At 41.3% G+C, this 17,452-nt stretch overlaps 1 protein-coding gene across 3 annotated transcripts in view; it reads right to left on the bottom strand.

The window, feature by feature from the left end:
* The window catches only part of SLCO2B1 (solute carrier organic anion transporter family member 2B1), a 101,178-nt gene extending 97,870 nt beyond the window's left edge, over window positions 1-3,308 (bottom strand). For 2 of the 3 annotated variants that reach the window (XM_069070856.1, XM_069070858.1), the window contains exon 1: window positions 2,816-3,308. The gene's annotated coding sequence lies outside the window, so the exon portion shown is untranslated. Of the gene's footprint in view, window positions 1-2,049; window positions 2,140-2,815 lie in introns of those variants that run through there. The other variant, XM_069070857.1, reaches the window with a different exon arrangement.
* Between the last annotated feature and the right edge of the window lie 14,144 nt (window positions 3,309-17,452).

Here is a 17,452-nt window from a genome sequence, read left to right as displayed (position 1 = left end):
ACCCAAACTCATTGACCAAGCATTTCCTGAGCCTGGGGTTGGGATTTGGGGAGGCTGGTGGGGGGGAGAGGTGGGGAGGAGGAATGTAGAACACCCAAAACCCTGACCTCAAGAGCTGCTCACCTAGAGAGGAGACACAGCATACAAATTCACAAAACCAGGCAGAATGTGTATCATAAGATAGGGATAGACTCGGGGAAGGGGAAAGTTAGAGAATGAAGGGATCTCAGAACTGGAAGGCATAATAACTAATATTAGTGTTTACATAAAGCTTTATGGTTTGCAAAACATTTAAAAAATATTATCTCATTTATGCCTCACAATAACCCTGGGAGGCTGATACTCTTATCATCCCCATTTTACAGATGAGGAAACTGAGGCAGAGAGCAAGATTTGAACTCAGGTTTTCCTGGTTTCAAGTCCAGTGCTCTCACTATGATACTTAACTGCATCCCAGAGAGCATCTGGTACTTCAACATGGATCCCCTGTCAGTGTCCCCTCAAAGCAGTCATCTAGCCCTGTCTGCAGACCTGCAGTGATGGGGATCTCATTATCATTTTCCTTCTCCACTTACCTACCTCCGACCTCCTCCCTAGGCAGATGATTTCAGTTTTAGAGAGTCCAGTTCTGATGGCAAAATGGATAGATCACTGGGTCTGAAGTCAGGAAGAGCTGAGCTCAAATCCAGCCTCAGACACTTACTAGCTATATGACTGTGGGCAAGTCACTTAACCTAGTTTGCCTCAGTTTCCTCATCTGTAAAATGAACTGGAAAAGGAAATGGCAAACCACTCCAGTATCTTTGCCAAGAAGACCCCAAATGGGGTCATGAAGAGTCTGATGACTGAACAAGCAACAACAATCACAAGGAAGTGTGTCTTTACATAGTGTGGAATTCATAACGGCAACTTTCCCCCATTCTGCAGCCAGGCAGAACAAGCCTGTTCCCTTTGCCTCAAAAGTGATAATAAAGGGGAAGCTAGGTGGCATGGTGAATAGAGCACTGGCCCTGGAGTCAGGAGGACCTGAGTTCAAATTTGACTTCAGACACTTAACACACTAGCTGTGTGACCTTGGGCAAGTCACTTAACCCCAACTGCCCTGCCCTCACCCCCTCCAAAAAGACAAAAAATAAAGTAATAGTAAAGATGGTGACAATTCAATATGGCTACCAAGTTTCCATTCTTCATCTCATCTGATACTCACAATACACCTGTGAGGCAGGTATATCTACCAGAATAATGAACCTCCTTTTACAGAAGTAGAAAGCCCAGGTCTCGAACAGGATCTGTGACTTGCCCAGACCACACAGCCTTCCTACATCTGAAGACAGCTGTCTGGCCACTGTCCTTTTATTCTCTGGGTTCAGAAGGCTCCAGTTCTGTCAACCAATCAAGCAAGGAAAGATGAACCTCTGCTCCCCTGGAATCATTAGGGAGGGAATCCTGATTCTACCCCCTGCTTTGTGACCTTAGCCTAGTCATTTGCCCCATCTGGGCCTCATTTGTAAAAAGTGATTCTCACACTTTTTGATCAGCGGTTCAAATGAGAAATTAAAATTCTATCTCTGTCACTGTCTACTAGTATATCTTTGGCCAAGTCATTTTTCCCCTGCCCTAGCTTCAGTTTACTCATTCGTAAAATGAGAAGAATCCCTGCACTTCTACAAGCTTAATAGGGTTACTCTTATCATTAACACTGAGATTCCTAAAGAGCTCTTGAGAGGAAGGTCGCCCCAGTCTCTGACCACAGTCTTCACACCCCAACAACCCTGCCCCTCCCACATTGGCAAAGTCTTCCTTTAAGTCTAGCTTGAGTTTCTCTTGCTGCAGTTTAAAAGCAGGATTTTCAAGTCCTGGCTGTCCCACTTCCTTTTTTCCTGGACCTGCAATGCTCTACAAATTCTGGGCAGAAAGCCTTCCCCTCTAGCTCTGGGAGGCAAGCTGGGCCCTGCCCTTGCTAAATCGGTTACAAGCTTCCTGCTAGAGGATGATTCCCAGCCAAGGTGTAAGTTCATCGGTATAACCTCAAGGTTGACGCTTCATTACCTTGGCCTCTGATCCTTTTTGCTTTCTGAGAAGACTTTGTTCCCTCCACCAACCATCTTCCCCCAGCTCAGGCTCCGCCCCGGCTCTCCCTTCCCCTACTCTTTTCCCATGAGTCTAAGCCAGTGACCTGGCTTTATCTCTGAATTTTCTGTCCTCTTCTTCATTTCAGTCGAAACATCACACCCAGTTTTCTCTTTATGCCTTTTGGTTCACTCTGTTCCTCTCCCCCATGTCCCACCTCCTCCCTGTCTCTTTCAATCTCTGTCTCCCTCTTTCTCAGTCTCTCTCTCCTTCCCTGTCTCTATCTCTTTTTTATGCTATAGGGAAAATAGCACTAAACTTAGAGAGTCAGTAGGTTGGCAAATCACTCCCCCTTTCTAAACCTCAGTTTCCCTCTTCTGTTAAAATGCACTAACCACTTTGCTAGATTTTGCCCAAAGCACTCTATACGCTACAGAATTGTCTCCCTTTTTAGACTGTCTCTCCTGCCTGTCACTTTCCTGTTTTTAGTCCCTCTCTGTCTTTCCTGTCTCTCTGCCTGTTTTCATCTCTGTTTCTCCTCTATCTCTGTCTCTGTGCACAAGGGCACCCCAATAGTGAAGCAAGGATCAGCTGCCAAAGAGCCTTCCCACCTCCCTATCAGTGCCTACTCCCCACCTCCTTCCACACACTTGTCACCCTCTCCCCTCCCGGTGCCTTGCCTTTCTGAGATCCCCGCGCCCCACGTCCAGGCAGGTGCTGCATCTTCCCCTCTTTCCACACTTACCAGGGCTTCGAAGTCTTATGCTGTTGGCGTTGATCTGAACCTGCTAGGCTGCTCTGGGGCTACCTCGCGGGAAAGGGGCTTCACATTTACCTTACCACCTTTTTAAAAGTCAAAACCTGTGTGAAGGAAAATGAAACTCTAATGGTGGAATTTCAGGCAGGGAGACAAGCGTCTGTCGAATCTCACAAGGGCAGGTGGGCATCTAGGTGCCCCACCCCCTTCCCCCCCTTAAGTAAGAGCAGCCTTGCTCAATCTCACTTGTTCACTCACTATCTTTCGCTAACCTCAGTTTCTGCCCCCTTCAGCCTCTCCCTCTCCTTATGTTTCTGCCTCTCTTTCTTTCCCAGTATCTTTTTGTTTGACTCCACTTTCCTTCTCTCTCTCCCTCTCCCTTCCTCTGTTTCTCAATCTCCCTCTGCCTCCCTAAGTTTGTGCTTCTCCTCTCACCCCCCTCCTTCTCTCTCGTCTGGGACAAACCTCTAGCAGCTCAGTGGAGAAGGCGGGCTTGTGGCTGGGATGGTCCCATTGAGCAGCGGCCACACCCCTAAGGGCTGGCCCTCTCTACTCCAGCTCCCTTAGGCTTGTCTCCTGCTCTTTGTCCCCTGCACTTGAGCTTCTGCTCTCCCCTTTGAGGCAGGCAATGGAGAGTTGACCCAGGGATGTCTGATCAGATCTGGGGAGACCATGAAATGCCTTCAACATGACACCAAGTGAGGTTAGCAGATAGAGACACTGTACTCTCCTGGTAAACAGGGAGTTTATAAGTCTCTTCTCTGGGTATCAGGCTCTTTTTAGCCCTGAGAAGGTACCTCCATGTCCTATCCACTGAGCCACCATCTTCCTCACTGAGCTCTTATATCCATACTGAACACTTATTAAATCATTCACTGCCCCCCCCCAACGCACACCATTTCTATTTCCATATCTGAGACACTATTCTCATTGATCTCCCATTGTGCTACTTGGCCAACATCCTGCCTACTGAGACCCCCATCATTGCCCTCACTGATATTCCATCCCTCTACATGAGCCACCGTCTCTTACTGAAACCCTAGCCCCATAATGAATTGTTATAGATATCACTGAGGACTCACCACCATTCCCACATTGAACCCTCAAAGACCCTGTTGAGTCCCCAATATAAACCCAAGTCCCATTCCCCTTTTTAATCCCTTATTCTCTATGGGAACATTCACATCTCTCACTTGCTTCTCATCCCTTAGGGAAGATCTCATGTATATCACCTAATCTCAACCCCTTTACTCAAAGATTATTCACTCACAGAGACCCCATCCCCAGGGATCCCCATCCTGTCACTGAGATAATGAAATTTTCCAATCCTTAATCTCTTTGGAGAGCTAGTAAATGTCTGAGGCCAGATTTGAACTTAGGAAGATGAGTCTTTCTGACTCCAGGTGCAGCTATGTATTATGGCACCACCTAGCTACCCTATTTTATTTTTTCTTTCCTTTTTTTCTTTTTGGAGGGTGGAAGGCAGGGCAATTGGGGTTAAGTGACTTGCCCAAGGTCACATGTCTGGTAAGTGTTAAGTGTCTGAGGCCAGATTTGAACTCAGGTCCTTCTGATTCCAGGGCCAGTGCTCCATTCACTGTGCCACCTACACACCCCTATTTTGTTTCTTTTTTTTATCCCATATAACAGATGAAAGAACTAAGGCTCAGAGAGTGATCATAGGATTCCAAACCAGAAAGATCCCAAGAGATCATTTGGTCCAATTCCCTCATTTTGCAGATGGTAAAAGAAAAGTCAAAATGACTGAGGTTTTTGTTTGTGACTAAGTGACTTTCCCAAGATGACCCAGGTAGAAAAAGGCAGAGTGGGGATTGAAACCCAGGTCCATTGATGAAAATCCTGTATTTGTTTTGCTGCAGGAGATGACTTGCCCACAGTGCCACAGCTAATAAGAGTCTGAGCCAGGAGCCAATGAATCATCCCCTGGTTATCTAGGAACCAGTCCTCCCTTTGGAAGGGCAGTGAAAGCAACTTGGATACTGTGGTGGAAGAGGTAGTTAGGGAGCAAAGGGAGGAAAGAGAGATGAAGGTCCAAAGACTCTCTTATTGTTACCAGTTCTAAACAGCACCATCAGCACCTTTATTCTCCGTTCTGCTTCTGGGTAAGGAGGAAGAGAAACCCCAAATAAACCCAGCTCAAAACCGATACATAGGAGCATGTGATTGCAAAGCCCAGAGCGTCCAAGATTCACTCCCACATTCTGCCTGCCAGCACCTCAGTCCTACCATGCCAGTCCTCCCTGCCTCCTCCTCTTCACCCCCCACCCCACCCCAATACCATCTAGACCAGGTGTGGGAAACCTGGCAGGAGGGAAGCTTTCCCTACTTATCTACACCTCTTGGCTTCCAAGCCCCACCTAATAAAGTATCTCCCACAGGAAGCCTTTCCTGATCCCCCTTAATGCTAAAGCCTTCCCTCTGTGGATTATTTTCAATTCATCCTTTCTATTGCTTGTTTGAATATAGTTGTGTGCACATTGTCTCTCCTATTAGATTGTGACATTCTTGAGAGAAGAGAATGTCTTTTATTGTTTGTTTTGTGCAATGAGGTAAGTACTATTATTATACCCATTTTACAGATGAGAAGACTGAGGCAAACAGAAGTTAAGTCATTTGTGAAGGGTCACACAACTAATTAATATGTGAGGCCTGTTTTGTATTCATATCTTCCTGATTCCAGGCCCAGAGTTCTAGGCACTGTGCAACCTCACTGCTAATAAACACTAACAAATATTTATTGACTGACTGACATTAAGGTATAGCTCTTGACTTAGGATTGAAGGCCCTTAGTTCTTATTTCCTAGAATAATTTTCATTTTATAGAGGAAGAGGTTGAAATCCAGAGACCAAGGTCACATGGCAAGTCTGTGTCAGAGAGATGATAGAGAACTTCTGTTCCATATGCCTCAGTTTCCTCCTCTGTAAAATGATGGGGTTGGACTAGATAGATGTTGTCCAGAATCTCAGTGACTCTGGATAGGGTCTTAAGTCAGTCAGAAGAAGAAAAACGTGTGTTTGGGTCTTTAATGTAATAGGGGAGACTGAAGTTCCCTCATCCCAGGGCACCAAATAATAAATAACCAACATGAATTTAGGACTTTTAAGGCTTACAAAGCATTTTTACATACATAATCTCATTTAATTCTCGTGACATTCCTTAGCGGTGGTTATTATTATCCCCATTTTACAGACCCAGAAACTGAGACCCAGGTTCCTAGGATTAGAACCTGTAGCAGCAAGCACCCTAGCATACCCTGAGTGGCTGCCAACACAGGTTCTTAGATCTGCTTTTCTAAAGGAAAGCAACTCAAAAATGAGTTAACAATCTTGCTTTAATCAATCAAACATATCATTTACCTAGTTCAGGGGAAAAGTCAGCACCCCGAACTTCAGAGTATACAGAGGTTACAAGCAGAAGTTACTTCAAGAAGACAGAGAAATAAACAAATCAAGCAGACAGGCCTCCAACTGTGCAACCATTACATCTGTACCTAGTCAGTTACCAGAGAGGGAAGCATCAACATCTGGGTTTTCAAAGCCAGGGGGCTCTCAATGGCTGCCCAGAGTCTTATCTGTCAAATCACACAACACTTCTCAAAGTGAGCCCCAAAACAAAGCCTCCCATCAGGGTTTATATACCCTTCTCCTGGCTCAGAGAATGTATCAACCCTCTTGACACACTGCCCAATCCAAAAGTATCTCCTGAAAAACAAGCCTCCCACCACAGACTCCAGGTGCACTTAAGCCTATCAAAGGGCCTAGGGGCAGGGAAGATCTTAAATTTACATTCTCCTTACAGAACCCTAGAGTTACAAGAGACCTTGGATGACATCTAGACTGACCCCCTCTTTACACAGATGAAGAACCAAAGCCCAGAAAGGTTGTGCCCTGGTCAAAGTCGCACAGAGAGTAAGAAAGTAGTAGAATCAAGATTCAAACCCAGGTCCTCTGACTTTCAAGCCAGCATGCTTCCTGTTCCACCCCATGCCCTCTCCCATGGTTATATGGCTATTAGGTGTGAATGATAGGATTAGAAGCCAGTCTCTCATGACTGAGTCTGAGTGCTCAATCTACTGGAGCATGTTAACTGGGGAGGGGTGCTCTTTTGGGGATCATCTGATCATTTTACAGAGGAGGAAACTGAGTCCCAGAGAGGAGACAGGACTTAACCAAGGTCACATAAGTCAGTGGCAGAGTTGGGACTGCAATCCAAATCTTCTGACTCCCCCAGCCCAGATTTCTTTCCACTATAGTATTCTAGCCCCATAAAACATTGTTCTCAAAGGGACTTTGCAGACTATCTAGTCCTATCTCTTCATTTTAAAGGAAAGAAAACACAGAGGTGCAAAGGGATTTCTTCATTTCCTAGCAGTGTAGGCTTGGGCAGGTCATTTTTCCTCTCTAAGCTTCAGTTTCCTCATCTGTAAAAGGAAGATAATGCTCTCTGTCTTATTCTCTCTCTTCCTTTCTTTCTTTGGGTTCAGGTCATTCCCAAAAAGCAAGGGCTTGACTGCTAATACAACTTTCAGGGCTTTCTCCTCCAGGAACCTTAGTCCTTCCTCTTTTTGATTCTCTCCAACGTGCTCCCTCCACCCCCACCCCATCCCCACCCCCACTTTCAGCTGGTCAGTGTGAAGAATGGACTTCCTGCCATTCCTGGAAATGGACACAGTGAAGGTCAGTCAATTTCCATGGAACAGAAGGTGAAAGGTCTGTAGGAATAAATCTCTACTCTCCAGTGTATTGGGGAGATTGGAATGTTCCTAGAAAGAATGGAAGCAATGTGTCAAGGAAAGAAATAAGGAAGAAAAAGAATCTGAAAAGACAGAGGGAAGTGAAAGAATGTAACACAATGTACTTTTGTACCTTTGAAGCTATCAATGCAACATTGGATGGGTGGATAGTTGGATAGATTAAAAAAAAGTATGCATTAAGCACCTGTGTGCCAGACACAGGGAAGACAAATACTAAACCAAGAGGAACCTTGCTCTCCTGTAAGGGGCTTACATTCTAATGGGGGCACCAACACATATAGCACAGTTGGGGCCACAGAAGGGAATCCCAGGCTTGGTGAGTTGATCCCTAGGGCAACCAATTGCCATGCCCTTTCTAGGAGCAATAACAGTACTGATTGGATTTCTGTTCTCAGAGCAAGAGATGGAAGCCAGGGAAGGTAACATTTGGAGACAATGGAAGGCAAGATGGCCGGTGTGCACAACTGGATGGAATAAGAAGCATGATCTGATCTGGGACCAGCTATACATAGTGGGCTGGTTTTGTTTTGTTTGGTCACTCACTAATTGAGAAAGCTCAGTTCCACAGCAGTATATATCATTTATCATAGATGAGGGAGTTGGATAGTCTTAGAAAGAAATAATAGTAGTAGTAGTGGTAGTGGTAGTGCCAGCGGTAGTCATAGTGGTTAAAAAGTAGTAGTAGTTAGCATTTATTTAAGGTCTTCAATACCCATTATATATATTTTCTCATTTGATACAACAACCTAGGGAGGTAGGTACTATTATTATCTTCATTTTATAGATAAGAAAATTAAGACTGAAAAAGGTTCAGAGATTCACTCATTGTCATAAAGTTAGTAAGCATCTAAGAGAGGATTTGAAATCAGGTCTTTCTGGCTCTGGGTCCAGTGACCTAATTATTGTACCACCTGGCTACCTAGGAAGCAAGTGGTTGTATTCCCAGGATGATGATCAGAAGATATCATTTATTAATGGTCAAAGGCAGAAGAGAGAAGTACTCAGAGTTGAGAACTTTCTACTAAGAGGTCCTGGGGTAGCATGTTGATGTGACATGAACAATAAATAGCCCTTTTCTTCCCAACACACAGATCCAGGATGTGAGACTAATGAATGCTGCTTACTCTTGGAGATTCACCTGGGAACAAAGGATATCATCAGAAAGCATTGTTTTAGATGATAAAGCCCAGGGCAAGAAATTGAAGACACAGAGAAGCACATGAAGTTTTTATCTCCACTGATAACCAAAGGTAGGAACTTCTGAAGAGAAAAGAAGCTTTGGGAAATGAACAGCTGGTTAAAAAAAAAGATGTCTGGGAATGGGATATGGATTTCAGGACCATAACTTAAATGTATACAAATGATGGAGTCTTGACCAGAGATGGTATGCACCTATTGAGGGCAAAGAAAAATGAATTTCCCTGGAGTTTTGTGAATTATATCAAGATTCATTTAATTATAAGAAGGGGGAATGGGGAGAAAACTGCCCACATACTTGCCAAACCATACACTATTGTGGCACATACCATTTATAAAGAGGAATAATAGTAGTAAGAACTGGTAACTGGAGAGCCAACAATAATACCCATGATTTCCAATGTCCAGACACAAATATATGCAATATAAGAAATAAATATGATGAACTAGAGATCTTAACACCAAGAATTCATTGGGTGGAACATGACTATGAACTATGGCTGTGTTTTCAAAAGGCACAGAATAGATAAAAGTGGGGGTAGGACATCATTGCATATGGTCGAAGATGGTGGCGTAGAAGCAGGAAAACTCTATGCACTCTCCCCATAACCACATCAAATACCTATAAAATAGGATTCTAAACAAACTTTAGAACTACAGAACCCACAAAGTGACAGAGAGAAACAAACCTCCTGCTGAAGGCAGCTTGGCAGGATGGCAGGAAGGGTCCATCACAGCACACTGGGACCTGAGACCAGGCCCACATGAGCCCCTGGTCTTAGCCCAGGGCAGCCTTGACTAGCAGCGGCTGCAGTGGACTTTGGGAGAGTGGATCACCAGCAGCAGTGGTGGTTTCCAGAATTATCAACCCATAAATGCCAAATAAAAAGTGAGAGGTCAGTGTAGAACTCTGTTGGAACTGGGGGGGACAAAGGAATGGGTCTAGCCCCTGCCCCCAGAGCTAGAAGTGATGGAGGTGTGGGGGCCCTGCAGCTGCCTCCACATGGCTGCTTCAGAGCTCCTGGCCTGCAGATCATAGGGGGGCCATGTGACCATTCTGAGAGGTAATTGATCTTGCTTTAACCTGCTTGGATCTGGATCCCTGTCCCAGGTGGAGGTCCTGGGGTGTGCAGAGATGGTGCCTTCCTAATAGCTCTGGCAGCTGCAAAAGCCCCAGCGATTTGGGACAAAACTCTCCCCTCTGGAAGCAGATTTCTGCTGTGGCAAAGAGCTCAAAAGTCAAGTAATTAAGTGGCAACATGAGCAAGTAAAGGAAGCAAAGCAAGCACAGTAATCCAACTTTAGATTCCTTTTTGGGGGACAAAAAGAATCAAAGCATGGAACAGGAGGAAGATAATGAGGTCAGAACTCCTGCACCAAAATCTTCGAAGAAAAATATGAATTGGTTATAGGTCATGGAAGAGCTCAAGAAGGATTTTGAAAATCAAGTAAGAGAAGTAGAGGAAAAATTGGGAAGAGAAATGAGAATGATGCAAGAAAATCATGAAAAAAGAGCCAACAACCTGACTGAAGAAAATAATACCTTAAAAATAGATTAACTCAAATGGCAAAAGAGGCCCAAAAAGCCAATGAGGAGAAGAATGCCTTAAAAAGCTGAATTTCCAGATGGAAAAAGAATTTCAAAAGCTCACTAAAAAGAATAATTCCTTCAGAATTATATTGGAACAAATGGAAGCTAATGACTTTATGAGAAATCAAGATACTATTAAACAGATCCAAACAAATGAAAAAATAGAAGGCAATGTGAAATATCTCACTGGAAAAACCACTGACCTGGAAAAGAGATCCAGGAGAGATAATTTAAAAATTATTGGACTACCTGAAAGCTGTGATAAAAAAAACCTAGAAATCACATCCTTCAAGAAATTCTCAAGGAAAATTGCCCTGATATTTTAGAACCAGAGGGTAAAATAGAAATGGAAAGAATTCACCAATCACCTTTTGGAAAAGATCCCAAAAAGAAAACTCCTAGGAATATTTTATAGCCAGGTTCCAGAGTTGCTGGATCAAGGAGAAAATAATACAAGCAGCCAAGAAGAAATAATTTGAATATTGTGGAAACACAATCAGGATAACACAGGATTGAGCAGCTTCTACGTTAAGGGATCAAAGGGCTTAGAATATGATATTCCAGAGGTCAAAGGAGTTAGGATTAAAACCCGGAATCACCTATCCAGCAAAACTGAGTATAATGTTTCAGGGGAAAATATGGTCATTCAATGAAATAGAAGACTTTCAAGCATTCTTGATGAAAAAACCAGAGCTGAATAGAAAATTTGACATTCAAATACAAGAAGCAAGAAAAATGTGAGAAGGTAAACAGGGAAAAGAAATCATAAGGAATTTATCAAAGTTGAACTATTTATATGCCTACATGGAAAAACAATAATTGTAACTTGTGAAACTTTTCTCAGTATAAGGATAGGTGAAGGGAATATAAATGTGTATATATATATCTATATATATGTATATATACACACACATATATGTATACATACATATATATGTCTATATAGGAGGGTATACATGCATATGAATATATATGTGACTGTGTGTATATATGTGTACAGGTATACATAGACATAGGCACAGGATCAGTTGAATAGGAAGGGATGATATTTAAAAGGTGAAATTGAGACATGAGAGAGGAATATAATGAGGGGAGATGGGGAGATACAGAATGGGGTAAATTATCTCATATAAAAGAGTCAAGGGAAAACTTACAATGGAGGGGAAGAACAGGAAGGCAAATGGGAATGGATCAACCTTACTCTCATTGAATTTGGCTTAGGGAGGGAATGACATACACACTAAATTGGGTATCTTGCCCTACGGGAGAGTAGGAGGGAAGGGGATGAGAGGGGGGATGATGGAGGGGAGGACAGCTTGGGGGGGGGAGGGTAGTTAGAAGCACACATTTTTGAAAAGGAACAGGGTCATACTAGAGAATAGAACAAGTGGGGGTCAGGATAGGATGGAGGAAAATATAGTCAGTCTTTCACAATATATCCACTATGGAAATGTTTTGCATAACTACACATGCACAACCTATATTGAATTGCTTATCTTCCTAGTAAGGGTGGGTGATGAGGGAGGAAGGGAAAGAGTCTGGAATTCAAAGTTGTAAAATTGAATGTTTAAATATAGATGGGTAATTATTATTATTAAATTATATTATAATATAATTATATATAAATAATATAAAATATATTATTATTTATTATTATATAATATTATTAAAAATTTTATTATTTATTATTATGATTATTATTATTATTTTGCATGCAACTGGGAAATAAGATATACAGACACTGGGGTATGGAGATTTATCTTGCCCTACCAGAAAATCAGAGGGGGTAAAGGGAAGGATATAGGAGAAAGCAGATTGGGGGAGGGAGTATACAATGGGATCACTGTTTTGGGGTGGTAGGTAGGGGAAAGATGGGGAGAAAATTTGTAACACAAAATCTTGTGGAAATAAATGATATAACTAAAAATAAACAAAATTTAATTAAAAAAAGAAGATACGGTCAAGTGAAGAAATTCAGAAATCATATGTGAAAAATGTTCACAGCTGAAAGTCAATGTAGCAAGAAACAAAGCCAATAACGTGTATGTGTGGGGGGCATACTAAATAGATGAGGAGTTTGTGAAGCAGATCACAAACCCAGAGGTACAATAGATTGATCAATCATCTACTGGAGCTCTCTTCTTTTGCAAAAGCAGAGTAACTGATATATATTTTTTAACTTTACTTATAATACTATTCTTCAAAAAGTAGAGGAAGTGAACAGAGGAATAAGCATTCTGGACCTCATTCTGATGAATGAGAGGAAACTGGTTGTTAAAATGTAAGTGATGGGGATCTTGGGAGGAAATGACCACTTTGCCTTGGAATTCACAATGGACAAGGAAAGGAAAGTAGAATATAATTTAACAGGCTACTTAGATTAAGGAAAAGGAGACTTCAAAGAATTCAGAGAAAGACTTAAATACTGTAGTGAAGTTTGTCTCAAAAGGGATGGGAAACTCTCAAGAAAAAAATTACAAGAACAACAACATCTCCTCCAAATCCCAATCCCCAACAAAACATGATTCCTATGAAGAAAAGGCAGTATAGTGCTGTCTAAGGAGATGCATGTGGATGGATACAGTAAGAACTCCTCGACTAACCTGGGTTTCTTAAAGACAAGTACAGAAGCAAGGGCAGGTAAAAGGATGAATACAAAAGAGTGGATTATTCCTTGGTTTTAGGGAGAAGTTTGGGGTCATAAAATCACTCCATCATTTCTCAAAGGTAATATAACCTGCTTTCTTCATTTTTAATTCTGGTCTCAGTTTATTTACCATGTTGTTTTTCAGTCATGTATGACTCTTTGTGTACCTGTTTGGGGTTTTCTTGGCAAAGGTACTGGAGTGTTTTGCCATTTCTTTCTCCAGCTCATTTATGATAAGGAAACCAAGGCAAACAGGGTTAAGTGACTTGCCCAGGGTCACATAGCTTGTAAGTGTCTGAGGCCAGATTTGAACTCAGGAACATGAGTCTTCCTGACTCCAAACCTGGAGTCTATCCACTGTACCACCTAGCTAGAGTGTCTATGTAGTGTCTATCAGTTTTATAGATTGTCCATCCAATTTCACATCATAGTTAGGATGATAAACTTTCTTTATCTGCTTAGTTTTTCCTGAACTCTTTTGAGCAATAATAAATGCCATTCAAGATGTTCTGAAGTGTCTCATGGTCTGATGAAATCACAACAAAGTTATTTTGCAAGCATTCACATGTGAAAAACTTTTCTTTCTAGGGAATCCTGCAATTGAACTCTGTATTGCAAATCCTCCCATTCCACTCCAACCCTGGTCAGAGATGGTGCCCTGGAGCACTTAAACCTTTCAGATAAATAGATAATTTATTTTTGTCAGCCATTCTCACACACTTGTGAAATTTGAACACTCCGTCTCTTACCGAAAAACACTAAACATTATCTTAAACTTTGGGTACCTCAGTTTAAATGAACATATGTGTTTAGTTGTCAAAAGAAGAACAAACATGAAAATGAATATGCTGGGATGAATGGATTTTTTTTTAAGTCATTGTTTTCACAGAACCTCAGAATTGGAAGGAATCTCAGTAACTATTCTAATAGTACTGTTTTTTTAATACTGTATTTTTTAGCTTTTTGGAGGAGGGAGTACAGGACAATTGGAGTTAAGTGACTTGCCCAAGGTCACATGGGCATTAAGTGTTAATTGTCTGTGTTCAAATTTAAACACAGGTCCTCCTGACTCCAGGGCCAGTGCTCTATTCACTGTGCCACCTAGCCACCCCTCAATAACTATTCTAGTCTGACCCCTACCTGAACAGAATTTTTCTCTGCCATGTAATCAGCAAGTAGTTCTTTAGCCTTTGCTTCAAGATCTCCAGAGACATCTACTATTTCCTAAAGCAGTCCATTGCACTTTAGGACAGTTCTAATGATTAAGCAGTATCCTGCCACAGTGCTGAGCCTGCAAGTTAAGTCAGACAGTCTTTGCCCTACAGGAATTTACATCCTAATGAGAAAAGACTACAAATGAAGGGGGGCAATTCTGGGAAGTGAAGTATTTTAGGAAGACGGATTCCAGGCAAGATAAAGTGAAATCTCTTCTAGCACTGAGGGCAGAGGCCAACGTTCTGGCAGGAGGGGGATGAGGCTGATGGCTGGAGTTCAGGCAGCATGGTGCAAAGATGGCTGGGAATTTTAGCTCCAGAACTCTTATTCCTCCCATCTCACCATTTCTACCCCCAGGTCCTGATTGATGAAGCCTAGTATATTTGGCTAGCTGCTCCATTCACACCTTATTTTTCCCCCTTAATAGTATTTTTTTTCCAATTACATGTAAAGATAGTTTTCAACATTCATTTAAAAAAATTTGAGTTCCAATTTTTCTTCCTCTTTCTCCTCCCCAAGACAGCAAGAAATTTGATATAGGTTATACATATACAATCATGTTAAACATATTTCTGCATAAGTCATGTTGTGAATGAAGAATCAGAACAAAAGGGAACAACCATGAGAAAGAAAAAACAAAAAAAAGTGAAAATAGTATGCTTCGATCTACATTCAGAATCCATAGTTCTTTCTTTGGTTGTGGTTAGCATTTTCCATCAGGAGTCTTTTGAAATTGTCTTGGATCATTGTATTGCTAAGAGCAAAGTCTATCATAGTTAATCATTGTACAATGTTGCTATTGCTGTGTACAATGTTTTCTTGATTCTACTCACTTCACTGAGCATCAGTTCATGTAAGTCTTTCCAGATTTTTCTGAAATCCACTTGTTCATCATTTCTTATAGTACAATAGTATTTCATTACATTCATATACCAGAACTTATTCAACCATGCCCCAATTGATGGGCATCCCCTTGATTTCCAGTTCTTGGCAATCACAAAGAGAGCTGTTATAAATATTTTTATACATGTGGGTCCTTTTCCCTTTTTTATCATCTCTTTGGGATACAGACCTAGTAGTGGTATTGTTGGACCAAAGGGTATGCACAGTTTGGTTGCCCTTTGGGCATAGTTCCAAATTGCTCTTCAGAATGGTTAGAGCAGTTCAAAACTCCACGAACAATGCATCAATATTCCAATTTTCCCACATCTTCTCCAACATTTATCATTTTCCTTTTCTGTTATATTAGCCAATCTGATAGGTGTCACTTGCCCCTCTCCCCTCATTCACCAGCTTTCTAGTTCTGGAACCATGATCAAAGCCACATTGTCACTGCTACTGGAAAGGATGTGTCAATCTACTTCCACTATGATTCCACTCACATTCATCCTCATTTTCGGAATGAAAATACTCCTTCTCTCCACGTATTATTTCCCACAAATAGAATGTGAGCTCCTTGAGGACAGAAACTGTCTTTGCTTTGGTTTCTGTAGCCTCAGTGTTTATAGTGCTCGGCACATAGTAAACATTTATTAAATGCTTAGTAATGAATGAATTCATTCATTCTTCATCAATGTCTCACTTGATATTAATGATCAGAGTATCACTTCATAAAATTGTATCTGTTGCCTTTCTAAGAATCTTATATAATTTTGACATACACAAGGGAGCCAGCTTGTTGGAGGAAAGCCATAGAGTGTGCAGTTTGGTCACTGAATGCTTTTTTATAGCCAACAAAAAACCAGTTGATGTGATTCTATTGTATTTACCTTTCAGATAGCTGCCTTCCTTCCTTCTAAGGTTACTTTGCATTTTATTTGTATATACCTATCTATTTATTTGTGATCACTCCCATTAGAATATAAGTTCCTCAAGGGGTGAGACTATTTGACTTTTGTCTTTGTGTCCCTAATGCTGAGCCTCATACCTGGTATATAGTAAGTTCTTAATAAATGCTTATTGATTGAATAAATGATTGACTGTAAATATATGGTTTGTTGCAGAATGTCATTTGCACAAGTCTACTCTTCCTTCCTCATGTCTTCATCAAGAATGTATTCAATACATTTGTAGAGCACTCATAAAAATTGTGTAGAGACAGTCATATATGACTTTACTCTGGGTCACTTTTTTTTTCAGTAACAATAAAAACTGAGTCCCTCCTCCCCCTGCCCAAGTATTTGGTATCCTCTTCTATTTCATACATTCTAAGAGCAAATCAAACTCAAGATCTACTTATCTCAGTCTCCCTAGTAGCAGGGACTATTAATATATGCCACCATGTGTGGCTAAAGCAATCTTTTATCTCTTCCATAATTAATTTTCTATTTCACTCTCCACTATAGCTATTACAAAACTCTTTCTCTCTCTCAAGTCTCCCATAACCCACCCCCCTTCCCTACATCCTTTCAACTAAGGTTCTTGCCTCTCATTTTATAGGGAAAATCTAGGTAATTCACCCAAAGTTACCTCTTTTCTCCCCTCCTCCTCATCCCACAACTCCTTGATAAAATCCCTATTTCCTCCTTTATTATAGCATAATGAAAAGGTAGCCCTTCTCCTCACCCAGTATAATTCCTATATTTGTACCCTTGAAACATCCCTTCTGTCTTTTCCAGCAGATTTCCCCCCCATTATCGTTCTCTCTCTCTCTGTCTCTGTCTCTGTCTCTCTGTCTCTCTGTCTCTCTCTCTCTCTCTGTCCCTCACCCCCCGCCCCCCATCAATTGGCTTCTTTTCTACTGCCTGTTGTTTGTCCTTTGTTTCAAAGAGGACTGATGACATTGCAGATAATTACTACTTAATAACACAGTTTGAGATCAGGTACGGCTAGACAGCCTTCCTTCACATTTTTTTTTATTGATTCCCTTGATATCCTTGACCTTTTGTTCTTCCAGATGAATTTTGTAATTATTTTTTCTAGCTCTATAAAATAATTTTTTGATAGTTTGATTGGTATGACACTGAAAAGGTAGATTAATTTAGGTAGAATTGTCATTCTTATTATATTGGCTTGGCCTACCCATGAGCAATTAATAGTTTTCTAAATTTTTTATATCTGATTTTATTTGTGTGAAAAAATATTTTGTAATTGTGTTCAGGTAGTTCCTGGGTAAGTCTTAGAAGGTAGACTCCTAAGTATTCTATATTGTCTACAGTTATTTTAAGTGAAATTTCTCTTTCTATCTCTTGCTGCTGGAC

Source organism: Petaurus breviceps, unplaced genomic scaffold, assembly GCF_028583685.1.
Source record: "Petaurus breviceps papuanus isolate PSGF00001 unplaced genomic scaffold, PetGlider_PUasm1.0 90823, whole genome shotgun sequence".
NCBI lineage: Eukaryota > Metazoa > Chordata > Mammalia > Diprotodontia > Petauridae > Petaurus > Petaurus breviceps.
The sequence above is the reverse complement of the archived record's forward strand: the minus strand, read 5'-3'. Positions and strand labels throughout refer to the sequence as shown.